The sequence below is a fragment of the Eschrichtius robustus genome, chromosome 4, assembly GCF_028021215.1.
Source record: "Eschrichtius robustus isolate mEscRob2 chromosome 4, mEscRob2.pri, whole genome shotgun sequence".
In the NCBI taxonomy this organism is placed as follows: domain Eukaryota; kingdom Metazoa; phylum Chordata; class Mammalia; order Artiodactyla; family Eschrichtiidae; genus Eschrichtius; species Eschrichtius robustus.
The window spans coordinates 81,724,583-81,738,092 of record NC_090827.1 but is presented as its reverse complement, the minus strand read 5'-3'; the positions used below and the strand labels follow the sequence as shown (position 1 = coordinate 81,738,092).

At 36.6% G+C, this 13,510-nt stretch overlaps 1 protein-coding gene across 3 annotated transcripts in view; it reads left to right on the top strand.

Annotated features, from left to right (window-relative positions):
• The window catches only part of GABRB1 (gamma-aminobutyric acid type A receptor subunit beta1), a 396,787-nt gene that overhangs the window by 230,981 nt on the left and 152,296 nt on the right, over positions 1–13,510 (top strand). The window lies entirely within an intron of this gene.

Here is a 13,510-nt window from a genome sequence, read left to right as displayed (position 1 = left end):
ATTACTAATGTACTCTTGAAGAATAAATTCCATTGTCTTCTTTTTTTTCCCAGAAATATTTACTTTTTGAAACCTATGGTTGCTGCAAAATACTACTTGAAGTGTGACCTGATAAATAATAAGACCATTTTAACCACAGAGCATCTTCTTCACTGGTTTTAGCAGTGAAGGCTAACTATGCAGTTGTTCATAAGAACATAATAAAACTTAAGGTGCCAAAGCATAATGCAATGTTTGTTCATTCTAAAATATGCCAGAAACTCCATCACTTGAGGTTTGCTTTGCTTCTCCAAGTTCAAAAAGAAATGCTCTATTTAATTACTTGGCTTCATTTTTGAAAGGAGTCAATTTTCTACTTCTACAAAATTTTTCTTTGCTTTTTCTGTTTTGTAAGACTTTGTTGATGGTAAAATTGCTGGCTTACACTTATGTTACCTAATTCAGAGCATTTGAAAAGGACGAAAAATTCTCCCTTTACCACATTAACATCTTAGGTCTGAGAATGTGTTTTGATATTGCCACATGCACAGTTGAAATTCTTCCTTCGCTCTATGAACATATCTATATTTGGTCATAAATTTTGATGTTACTACATTCTCTATTTTCGGTCCATCCTTAAGCAGCAGTCATTGAGAACCTGCAAATGAGAACTATGAGTAAGGTCTTTGGAAACAGAGAGCAAAGAACAGTTCACTGTGACTGAAGAAAATGGAAGATAAAAGTCTTAATTTAGAAGACAATGTAATTAAGTTATACTACTTTAAATTGATGGATAAATGCAATAAAATATCAATTCCAGGTTCCATAGGATAGCCTAAGACATATTAAGGCAAATACACTTACTTTTACCTTCAAAATATTAATATATGAATGCATAGGCAGGTGGCAAGAAGAACAAAGAAAATAGATGATAGGTAGAGGGTAGAGGATAGATAGATAGACATCCAAAGTCACCCACAGATGATTGATGATAAATTGCTTCTTAATTTTACAAAATGTTTTAATATTGTAATAGAACTCCATATGTTGTTAGATTTTAAAAATTAGGAGGAAATGTTCAATGGAATAAGAATCAAGATTTCAAATACATTTATTCTTTTTTTAAACATCTTTACTGGAGTATATAATTGCTTTACAGTGTTGTGTTAGTTTCTGTTGTATAACACTGTGAATCAACTATATGTATACATACATCCCCATATCCCCTCCCTCTTGCATCTCCCTCCCACCCTCCCTGTCCCACCCCTCTAAGTGGTCACTAAATACATTTATTCTTTTATGAGCATTTCAGCAAAATTAACACAGCAATGGGTAATATTACTTCGTAGTATTTTTATATAATTGAATATTCATATGGAGAGTAATTACTTTGGACTCATATTTCACATTTTACCTTACAATAAATAACAACTGAATCAAAAAACTTGTAATTTATTTTGTAAACTATAGAAGGAAATACAGTAGCATACTTAAATGATAACAGAAGGAAGAGAAACTCAGTCCATTTAAGAAATGAAGGTTGGACTTCCCTGGTGGCGCAGTGGTAAAGAACCTGCCTGCCAATGCAGGGGACACGGGTTCAAGCCCTGGTCCAGGAAGATCCCACATGCTGCAGAGCAACTAAGCCTGTGCACCACAACTACTAAGCCTGCACTCTAGAGCCTGCGGGCCACAACTACTGAAGCCCGCGTGCCTAGAGCCCCTGCTCCACAACAAGAGAAGCCACCACAATGAGAAGCCCACGCACCACAACAAAGAGTAGTCCCCGCTTGCCGCAACTAGAGAAAGCCCGCGCATAACAATGAAGACCCAACGCAGCCAAAAATAAATAATAATAAATAAATAAATTTAAATATATATATAAAAGGTATTTGTCATTTAGAAAAACAAAACAAACAAACAAACAAAAAGAAATGAAGGCTATTAGAGACAAAATATATATGCCTTTACATATAAAAAAACTTTCCGTAAGGCAAAATGCCATGAAATAAAAATAGCAGAATGCAGAAAACATAACAGATAAACATAGTTAATTGACAACCTTTCATGATTCGAAGTATAGAGAAAACTGAGATTAATGTATATGGTAAACAAATTCTATTTAATAAATGATCAAAAACAGTACATGAATGAGAAATACAGAACAGTAGCTTATCAATTGCCTATGACAACATGAATAGAGCCAGCCCTTCAGAAGTAATATGGCATTAAAACAGACTCTGAGAATCCACTTATGGCCTTTGAATAGCTCTACTTCAGAGAATATACCTAAAGAGATAAGCTGAGAATGGAAAACCAAGGGGATCTGTTTATTCTGAATGAAAAATTGAAAACATTCTAAGTTCTGAAGAATAGCGGGATAATCAAGTAAAGAGTATATTAATAAAATGCTATAGTATGAAATAACAAGTGTATGAACTATGGCAATGCTAGGGAATGTTTACATAAAGTTATGTTGAGCAAAGGCTTGTTAGACCAGATGGACTTAACAGATATATAGAGAGAATATTTCATTCAAAAGCAACAGACCACACATTCTTCTCAAGTGCACATGGAACATTCTCCAGGGTATGTGAGGCCACAAAACAAGTCTTAATAAATTTAATGAGATTGAAATCATATTAAGCATCTTTTTCAACTACATTGGTATGAAAGCAAAAATCAAGTACAAGAAGAAAACTGGAAAATTCACATATATGTGGAGATTAAACAACATGCAAATAAAAAGAATAAAAGACTCAATATAAATATTAAATAAATACCAGTTTTTTGCTGTCCTAATTCTTTCTCCAAAAGGGGAAACAATAACTAAAAGATGGGACATTTAGTCTTCAACTATGGTGGGAAGAGATTTAGAAACATTAGTTGGGGATATAAGTTCATGGTCAGCAACCAAATTTGTGGCTCAGACTATTTTATTTGTCTGGGACAGCCTTTATTTTCTTTGTATCATTTTGTTTTGTTCTGTCATAAAGTATTTTTTAACGTTTTAATTGAAGTATGACATACATACAGTAATATGTATACATACAGTAAAGCCAATATCAAAGCAGTTTTACAGACGTGTACATCCATATATCTACACTCAGATCAAGATAGTAAATATTTTCAGCACTGTAGAGCATGCTTTGTAACCCTTCCCAAACAATACTCCACCCAAAGAAGTAACCACTATTTTAACTTCTGGCACCACCCATTGGTTTTGCTTGTTCATGAACTTTGCATAAATGGAATCATATACTCATTAACCCTTTGCATCTATTTTCTTTCAAATCAGCATATCTGTGAGAGTTGTTCATATTATTGAATGCATCAGTAGTTCATTCTTTTTCATGGCTGTGTAATATTCCATCGTATGAATAGACCGCATTTCAATTATCCATCATCCACACTTTCTATCCATTTTTCTATGTCAAAGTGGACATCCTTTGGGAGATTGGGATTGACATATATACACTAATATGTATCAAATGGATAACTAATAAGAACCTGCTGTATAAAAAAATAAATAAAATAAAATTCAAAAATTCAAAAACAAAAGTGGAAATCTTTGGGTTAATTCCAGGTTTTGGTAATTATAAATAAATCTGCTTTTAAATGTCTTATGGTGAACATACAGTCATATTTCTTGGATATTTACTTAGGATATGATTAGGAATAGAATGGCTGAGATGAGGGCAAGGCCTTTATGTTTCACTTTAGTAGATACTGGCCTACTGTTTTAGGGGAAAAACAAATTAGCAGTTGGCCTTTCCAGTTAACAATGGGCCCCATCACTTCTACAGCTTTATTTTTTAATATTGTCTACTTATATTGCTTGATCCAGAAAGGCTTTGAATTTGCAACTCCTAATAGAAAAAGAACTTAGCATACTGATTCACCTGAAATTATAAGCATTGAATTTTCAGTGGTAGTGACTTTTAAGTATTTCAGTTTGAGAAAAGTGAATTTTTCCAAGTGTAGCCAATCCACCTTCTCTGGAGAAAGGTTTCCTCCAAGTCGAGGGCAATGGTTGTTTTTCACGTTCCCAGCGATGCGCACAGAGTGGATGCAGTCCTGTGCTCTGGAGCCTTCCAGCAGCAGCTCAGCACCGGTCCTCACTCTCTGCCCTGGCACTGCCTGATGAGCCAGCCTAATTGGCCTTGCTCACTCTGTACTGCCACAGGGCTCAGCGCTTAGGCCAAGACAGTCATCTTTGTGCACCTTGCTACTGCTAGGATCTTTCCTTTTCTTGTATTTCACTTAATAAAATTAGTCACTACACATGGTGGATTAGCTGCAGCAGCTCAGCTTCCTCGGATTTACATGAATTTATTCTCAGTGGAGAGATCAAGAGGCAATTTATTCCGTTTTTGGCCTTGTTGGGAGCTGCCATCATCCGACTCTGCAGCTCTGTCTGAATAGCATGTTTGTGGTTATTTATTATTTGGGACTATGATTCCCAATTTTGCAGACAGTTACTAGGAGATCATTTCCAGATCTCAAAATTTTCTAAGCTATTTTTATCAGAGCGAGAGGCAGCAAGAGCATAAAAGGTAAAAGTATTAAAAAGTGGGCTAAAATGTCAAAAATTTGACTGATCCCAAAACACCTCTTGAAGCCTCTACTTTTGCCAAAGTCACTATCAGGATATTTCTCTCAGCGATGGAAGCTGTGTTTTCAAATAAACTGTATCTATACACTGTGCATGCATATTTAATAAATGGGAAATTCAGTTTTTCAAGCGTGGCGGGTATGAACATTGTATTGATCTAAGGCTACAGCTAGAGGAGGAGCAGTCTCCCTGAATGTCTACAGCAGATAAAGGTTAGATGGGAAGGAAAAGGTGATGGAGCCCCACTCTCCTCTCCTCTTTCATGCCTAAAGATATTCCTGTAGTGAAATGAACTGAATCTAGAAGCACCAAGTACTAGAATATAAAGTTACCTCTCCTTTCACAACTTCAGAATATACAGAAAGGCAGGCGAGTAATTTAAATTTTGGTGCCTTCTTTTCTCACATGTGTGTATAAAAATAATACCAACTTCATAGGACTGGAGATTAGATGGTGTCAGGCCTTTCAAGGGCATAGCACAGCATCTGGCACTTAGTATATTCATTTTATATTATAATATTCAATTAATATTAGCTGTCACTACTATTGTGACTCTTATTGTCCTTGCCTTTCTTTTCCTTCTCCCCGATCCCATTCCTGTTCCTCCTCTTCCAGCCTCCAGTTCCTACATAAAAGAACCATGAATTATACATATTCATTAAAATGGTCTATGTGACAAGAAAGAGCCACAGAAAACCCAGATATATAGAATCTAGCTTTTTTTTTTTTGTATTATATAATGAAACAGCCTTTGAAGGTATCCCTTCAAATCAGTTTCAGACTTTTGCAGTTCAGAAAGCTGTTACTTTTCTTCTTGTGTTTTAGCTCTACAGCATCATTTATGGTTTTACCAATTATCTTTCCAGTGAAAGGAACTGAAAATCTGTATACAGTGATTTCTTGTGGTGGGTGGCAACAACAGAGCTTTCATGCTGAAAATGACATTTTTTTTCCAAAAGTAATTTGGGCTTAGAGGAAAAGTGCTAAAATATTGTAGAATGAGATTGGTGTTTTCACTCCTCCTTCCCTTTAGAGCGTGTTAGCCGATTTAAGTGATCATTGTGTGCTTAGCCCTGGCTAATGACAGGAATGTTGGGTTATGTGGCCTTGCCCACAATTCTGTGTGAGAAAACTACAAAAGTCCCCACCTGACTGTGAAGTTAGCAGACTGGCACACTGTAGGTATGATTTCACCTTGACCCTCTGTATACTGCAGGCTTACATCACTCTTGTAGAAGAACTTCCACCAACAGTCTTTGCTTTGTCCCTTTATTGGCATATTGACAAACACTGGCTTACCTTCTCGTACACGCTGGAACAAAACTCTCCTCCAGAACGGTCTTATCCTCATCTACACAGTGATGCCCAAGGGCTTCTGAACTTTGCCTCCAACTCTCCCTTTCAGCCCGTGACAGGTGAATTATGAAGATACATGTTAGTATTTAGAAGACAGATTGTTTCCTTTGATTATGCAAAGGGATAGAAATTACATGTCTCAGTCATAGTTTTAAATTTAGTCTTTTCTGTCAGAACTTTCATAGGTTAGATTCACTAAAAAATTTATTTCCTGCATCCAGTATTCTGAAATGTAAAATGCACTATTTTCTGGTATAACTAGTAATAAAAATGTATCAAGTGGCCAGTATTAAAATTTTTCGGATAGTCTATCACTTTTGCTTTCTGAATCCTAACCTCTCAGTTACTCAGAGAAAGAGTAGGAGATGCTGATGTTCAATTATTCATCATGTACAACAATCATATAAGGAATTGACAGTTTTCCTGTTCCCTGGAAAACTTTTTAGGGAATCTGAATGTTAATAAGGAATTAGAGAGGAGGAGGGAGCAAGATCCACCAGTCTCCAGGAAACCAGGGAAGCTGAGGGCTAGCTTCACCAGACGACAATCCACAGACACAGAGGCAACAATATTGTTACCGAAAGTGGGTTCTGACTGCTTGCCGCTCAAAAGCCAATACTCGAGATGTAATGTTGGTGGAAAGGAAATTTACTTTATTTCAGTGGCTGGCAACCGGAGGAGAGGGTGGACTCATGTCCAAAGATTGACTCCCCACTGACAATCAGTGGGCAAGAGATTTTAAAGGGGAGTTTCAGGGGGCATATAGGTGGAAGAAGGGGGCTACATGCAGAAACAGCCCAGTCAGCTCTGACATTCATCTTGAACTTGGTCTTGCAGTGCTCTGATCAGGGTCATCTTGATTGTTTTGAGTACTAATCTTCAGTTCCAGGGTCGGTTTGTTCCCATATCTTTGAGGCCAATTCTTGGAATTGTGGCAGCTCACGTCATGGCTACAGTCTGGTCATCATGCAGTTAACTTCTTCCACCTGGTGGGAGTTTCAGTGTCTACAGGACAGCTCACAGGATACGACTCAGAATATAGCCCTTGAGAACTAAAGGCCCTTGACTTTGCTTAATGACTAAACTATTAATATTTGGTCTTGTTTGACTGTTTTCCTTTCCTTTTCTCACTTCTCTGATTAAACTTATTCTTGGACTAAAGTTTTCCTACAGACAGAAGGCAGACGGAGGATACTGGGGAAAAAGACTATAGGGTCCTGCTGTTTCAATATGGCACTGCCTTGTGAGACCAGATAGAAAGCTGCAGTGTACTACATGGAAAGCAACTGACAAAGTCTAAAAAGTGATGGTACAAAATTTCTAAATAGTTAGACCATCTTACCAAGGTACAGTGTTAGTTGTAATCACCATAGTTTTACATGTGGGAGAATGAGAAGCATTATGCATGTTATGGTGTTTTCATGAGGAAGGAGGGAAGGAAGGAAGGAAGGAAGGAAGGAAGGAAGGAAGGAAGGAAGGAAGAAAAAGGGAACATAGAAACACTCTGGAATAATATCTGAGAAACTATTACCAGTAGTTGCCTTTGCTTTTAATTGTACACATTTCTTTATTGTTCAGATTCCTTACCGTGTCCACGTACTATTTTTATTGAAAATAAGAAATGGGAGATTTTTAGAAATTACTTGCAGAAACTCAAAGACAATGTCATAATAAAAATGTTAATAATAGCAAACACTTTTATAACACTTAGTATGTACCAGACAGTATAGTCAATATACATTGACTGTTTAATCCTCACAGTAACCTCAGGAAATAGAAACGATAATTATCTGCACTTTACATATGAGCAAAGTGATGCACAAAGTGGTTAAATAACTTGCCTCCAGTCATACCCCTGGGAAGTGGGGAACCATGATTTGAAGCTAGGTTGTGTAGCTCCAGGTTCTGGACTCTTAAACAGACTTACTATACAGTGATGAAGATAAAGAAAGAAGGCTGAGAGATGGTGTGATTTTTATCCTTATGCATATGAGGAATTTAAAAGGGAAGGGAAGTTTATTAGTTGTTTTTGTCCACAGAGAACCACATTCGTAATACATGAGCTCTAATTAAAGCATAAAGAAATGAATTTTATGTATGAAGGAACTTGACTGTCAGTTGAAGAAACTCTGGAATGACAAACCAAGAAGGTGACTTTGAAAACATGTTTTTTTATTATTAAAAATATCTCTGTAGAGTAATAATGATAATTAAACTGCCCATCTTCACCATTATCATTGTCTTTTTGGGGATGCAATGTCTCTTGTCCTCTAATTCCATTTCCTTAGTTTTATTTACAAATTGTTCCCCTCCAATGACCAAGTATGTTCAAATGCCTTAAGGGATAATGTCTTGAATACCACCCACGCTTCTTTATTATAGAAAGAGTTTAATTTGATTGGTCCCATTACTTTTGCAAGGATGAAATTAAGATGATTAGATAAAACATGTAAAACGAACTCATTAAGGTAATCTATGTGAAGGGCATACAGGAAAATTAATAAAGGGATTTTTGAAGCTCACTTTTTCAGGACACAGTTTTCCAGTACATAAGGAAAAGGCTATAATAGTCATGTTTTCCCAAAACAATGTCTTAATGAAATTTCTTTAGCAAAAGAGCTAATGAAGTGGTAACTGTATACTTTATTGAATATACTGGTACTTCTCATTAATGTGATCCATAAAACGAATAATATCTCTGACTTTATTGAGATTTGAGTAGTAAATGAGCTAACAATGCTCACAAATAAAAATATAGGCTATTGCACTGACAATAGGGGACATCTTATCTTAGAAAGAGGAAAGTATTGAAACTCTACAGTGGTCATTTTGTCAATGTGATAGATCATTTTCTCTTCTAGTTTAGTCTAGGGCCCATTATCAAGAAGGTTGAGTCATGCCATTTCTGTACCAGAGAATCTACTATCAGAGAATCTCCCTGCCTTTAGTAAAAAATGAAATTGGGAGAAGCTTTCTCTGTAACCCTAATACCACCTACCTCCACCCTATTATATACTCACCTGTTCTATAAAGTAATATCTGACATTTTTCTCTTGCTGGAACAATGGATGATGGATTATCCACATCCATAGTGATGGATGATGTTCCCATGCCCACAAATTAGCTGTAATTTTTGCACAATACCTTTATTGCCAACCTCTCTCTCTTCCCTTTGCAAAAGCATATTGAAATGCAAGAACCTGCGAGAGACATTATTTTATAGATAACCCTGAATCCTTCTCAATGTATGCAAGGATAAGTCATAAATAAAACCTATTATTTTAAATATTTTTTGTAGCAAACGTTGTATGTAATCATTTGAAAGAACTAGTTTGTCATGACACTGTGAAAGAGAACTGACACTAGATCACATCATAACAAGTCTGCCATTTGCGTAGTGACCAACTGGAACTATCCTCCATTGTCTGCAAGAGAATAATGTTCTCCTTTCTCTCTCTACTTTGCTTGAATTAAAAAAAGGAAAGCCTTGAGAGAAAAATAGAGGCAATTGCTTTCTCTGTATTTCAAAGATAATATGATGTTTAAATATCTGATCTTCGAGGTCAAACACACCTGAGTTCCACTCCTGGCTCTGCTGCTTGTTAGATTTGTAATTGTGAACAAGTTACATAAACCCTTTGAGCTTCCGTTTCTTCATCTATAAAATGAGGCCAATTAAATAGAGTTCAAACCATTAACTGTTATTAGTAAGATAAGGAGTACTTAATCATCACAGTCTGGCATGTTTTCAGAAGAAACCTGAATACATAAAAACTCCTTCCTTTCTCCTAACGAATGTATCAACCCTTCTGAATAAATATTTGTACAAAACTATTTTCTTAAAAAGTTACCATAAGAATTAGGTTCACTCTGTTCAAACACGGACATTATCTGAACAAATAATTATTTTGATTCAGGGAAACTAACATTAATCTGTTACCAACCAATCAGCAAGTCAATCCTGGATTCTTTGACGTCTGAAATAAGTCTTGGACATGAAGGAAGCAGAATATACATTCCGGGAAGAGATTACTAGCACGATCCAAGAGTAAGAGGCATGGGAAGAGCTCTCAAACCTGAGTGTGCACCAGAATCACCTGAATGGCTTGTAAAAACACAGTTTGCTGGGCCTCTTCTCCAGAGTTTCTGGTTTAATAGGCTTCAGATAGAGTCCAAGAATTTTCCATTCTAACAGTCTGTAGTTGATCTTAATGCTGCTGGGCTCGGGCAACACTTTGAGAACCACTGGAATAAGATGATACTTTGGGGGACTGCTGGGGCTGTGGTTTGTTACTGATGAAGTAGTGCAATGAGGTCATAGCCAGAGATGGGCCAGAAGAGAAAGAAAGAACCCAGATCATAAAAACAACTTGGACACTTACTGAGATGGATGTAAGTTTAGTCGAAGGCCCAGTTTAAAAGAATTGGTACTGTAGGAATGGATTAGGGAGTGGGAAGCTGGAAGTCCAGTTGGGCAGTTGAGAAGTGAGTGTAATAATCCAATGGAGAGATGACAGAGGCTTGAGTTAAGTCAGAGTAAGCATGAAGATGAAATAGAACCTGAAGATGTATGAAGTAAAAGGATGGAAGAAGCATAGTTTGAAGATGTTCTTCAAGGACGCACAGTGGACTCAATCTATAATAAACCATATTAGCTACAATTTTTCTAACTATATGTTACAAATTATTTTGAATTATTTCACATATTTGAATCCATAATAAAATAGAACAGGTTTGAAAGAACTTAGTAGGTTCCAATCAACTACTGACCACTTTGGTAACCTTTATCCATTTGGTAAAAAATTCCCAAAGAATAAGAATGATAGTTTATGAGCATTCAGTGCTTGCTTTGCACTAGGAACTGTACCATATACTCTACTCTTAGTATTTTATTTAATTCTCACTACACTCTATGATGTAGGTACTATAGTTAGCCCCACTTTACAGAAGAAGAGACCGTGATTTACAGATCAAATCATTTGCTGTTTCAGATAATCTCCCATTTGCCCCTCCAAATCTACTTTACATTTTTTTCTACCTGCTTTCTGCCCCAGGAAGCTGACCTGTGTGGACAAGCTTTCATTTGGATGTAACCAAGGGGAGAACCCAGCAGGAGACTAAGAGGTAGAGAACAGAGTGAGGTCAAGTTTTATCTCCTCCTTGAATGTTGTCTCACACTGGCTACATTCCTCAACAAAATGTCACAGATCCTCTGTATGTGGCCCTGTTTACACAGCTTTCTCCTTCCTGGTTTGAGAAATCAATCCTTCCCCTCTTCCCTTTGGGCTCAGGGATAGTTACATCTCTTCTGTTACTAGAACTGGGGTACTACACTATCCCTCATAGTTTCCTTACAAGATGCTTACACTTTTAAAATTTGTCCCTTTATGAAATTCTCATCAAATTATTCTACTTTGAGCTTTGAGTGTGCTGTCCCTTTCCCACTGGAACCCTGCCTGATATAATTGCTCAAAGAACACAACTAAGCAGTAAGGGAGGCAGGAATTAGAAATCCCACAGTCTGACTCTAGGCAGCAGTCTTCTAGAGGGCTCTGTGGGGGACAAGGAGGAGGGGAGAGAAGGATTGGTAAGAAGTGTCTTCTCTCCCCTATTTTGGAACTGAGTGCAGAGAAGGGCAAAGAAGGGTCATCTAGTTAAATAGATTTCTGCAAATCAAGAAAATCTAACCACCTGTAAAGAGACTGGTGAAAATTCATTCTTTGACTTCTTGACCAGTTCATCCTAATTGGGAAAGAAAAGAAGACTCTCCAGTCAGTCCTCAACACCTTTATATGAGAGCAACAGTTTGTTTAAAAATAGGATCTAAAGTACCGCCATTACAAAGATATTAAGTGGCAGCCCTTACTTTTCTCAATCTCACACCTCACTCCGGTGCCTGCCCCTTCCAGCAGCAAGACAAGCAATTAAAATAGCGTGGTGAACAAAGTGAGACAGGATGAAGTCAAAGCTCCTGCAAGGTTTCTGAAAAGGCTGTTTAAACTAACAACCTGTACATGATGTAGGTGACGATTTTTTTAATGGGTGAAAGTACAGTTAGAGGATGAAAAGCAGCACTTTAGAATATATTCTTTTATTCTCTCACGTTCATGTCCTGTTCAGTTAAAAGAACTCATTTTCTTGCACTGTGCGGTATCATATTGCCGATTATGGAGTGTCATATACAGTGATATATACAGTTATATGTAACGAAAGTTAATATACATGAAATCATCAGAAAACAGATGGATGTTCAACCTTCCAGAACGGATTAGAGTTGTTAATCAGAGTTCAGAGAAGAGTGAGTGCAGTCATAGCCAAGATAACAGTTCCACAGGCTTGTGATAGTTTTCTTAACGATATAATCCTGTCCCAACCATAGATAAGTTTAGATTATGTGCCTACCATTTTACATTTAAATATACTAGTTCTTTAACCCAGAAATCAAAAGCTATGAGGATGTCGCTATTAAATTAAATGCTAGATATTGAAAAATGACAATTGTGACCACCATTGAGAAAATAGTAAGGACTTGAGAAAATGAGAACAAATGAAAGTTACTAGATGTAAATCATCTAATTTTTCTAGGAAAATTGTGAAGTGACAACAAATATATATACAATACAAAAGAAGTTCAAAAATTCAAAATTCAAAAGAATGACAATTTACTGATCAAAACTTGATTCCCTAATGAATTACAATATTTAGCATATTTTTTGTGCACAAAAAAATTCAATTTCCTAGAAAACCACTGTGATAATCACTATATATATAGTCATAAACAGTTCGATTTCTTTTCTCAGAAAGTGTCTTATTAAATTGGAAATGAGTGATACACCAATGCACTGTAACATGTAGATCTCTTGCCTCTAAGCCCAGGGTTATTATCACTTTAGTAAATTTCTATTCTAACAAATTACACAGAAACAATTAATAAAATGCCTTAGTTCCCATACCCTACTTGACTTTCTGCCTGCTCCCTTAGCTCTAATCAAGTGAATCTATTCCAGGTCATGCCCATAGGCAGCTGACTACTTAAGTGGATTGCAGCCTTAAACAGGACTTTCACTGCTGCCATTGATGTGATCAGTTCAGTCCCCACAGCCGAACTGCTCATGCAGCAACAGATATCCACCTCTGAGACAGCCACTTTTAACAATCCCAGCATGCCTTTATTTACTTTCAGCCACAGATAAGTCTGACCCTCACACTGGGCAGGAGGTTTTCCTAGCCTAGAGTGATGGAGGTACAGTTAACCTGACATTCTAAGGTTAACAGGTTGGATGATCTACCATGTTTATAAACATAAACACAGCAAATAAGGGGGAAAAATCCCACAAAAATTGTAAGAATAGTGAACAAACCAAACCTGGTCTCAAAAGTAACAAGTAATTTTTTCTGCAATACTTGTAAGGTATGTTTGTATATTAGAAACAGCTAATGTTTACGTACCCTTTTATGAGCAAGGCACTGTTCCAAATTTTGGGTTTTTTGTCATTTATTATCTTATTCAATCTTTTCAACATCCTAGTTTTTTTTTTCGTTTATTCTTTCATTCAGTCT